Source organism: Octopus bimaculoides, chromosome 22 (genome assembly GCF_001194135.2).
Source record: "Octopus bimaculoides isolate UCB-OBI-ISO-001 chromosome 22, ASM119413v2, whole genome shotgun sequence".
Lineage (NCBI taxonomy): Eukaryota > Metazoa > Mollusca > Cephalopoda > Octopoda > Octopodidae > Octopus > Octopus bimaculoides.
In genome coordinates, this window is record NC_069002.1 from 3,021,432 (window position 1) to 3,022,174 (window position 743).

Here is a 743-nt window from a genome sequence, read left to right on the forward strand (position 1 = left end):
ATATATATATATATATGCATATATATAAATATATATGCATTATATACATACACAAACATATATATAGATAAATATATATGTATACATATATACAAATACATACATGTATACATATATATAATGATAATTAAGTATTTATGCAAGTATGATTGCCTGAATATATGTATGTATGTACACAGACGTGACAGAAGTAAATAGACATCCTATAAAACAATGTTCTATGTTTATTTCAACTTGAAAAGGTATATTTTTTCATTGATTGACATTTTTTTATGACTGGTTAATCATGCCATGTACTAAAGAAGCCTTAGAAGTTAGTCCTTAGAACTTAGTCCGAATTTCAAAGAGGCCGTGTTGTGAGTCAATGTGAAGGTGGACTTCGCCAGCGTAAAATCGCAGAAAACTTTAGGATCCTGCTTTCCACAGTTAATAGTGTGATTGTGCTATTCACCAGACAGAGGAAGGAGTCCACATGACCCCGCCCAGATCGACTAGGGACCTCTGACCGGAACCTTCGCTTTGTGTGGAGGATAATCCTCGTTGGAAGGCCTCTGACATAGCAGAACAAGTTGATGTCAGTCCCTGAACAGCTGTCAGGTATCTCCACAAACTTGGTTACTGTGGCAGAGTGCACGGTTTCTCTACTCTATCCCAAATTCAATATATAAGGTCTATTGTGCTTACATTTTCTTGAGGTCTTCCCTGGATAGATACACTTACCAAACATACATTATATATATATA

At 35.0% G+C, this 743-nt stretch overlaps 1 protein-coding gene across 2 annotated transcripts in view; it reads left to right on the forward strand.

The window, feature by feature from the left end:
- The window catches only part of LOC106870321 (uncharacterized), a 255,683-nt gene that overhangs the window by 118,170 nt on the left and 136,770 nt on the right, over positions 1-743 (forward strand). The gene's annotated exons all lie outside the window — the stretch shown is intronic.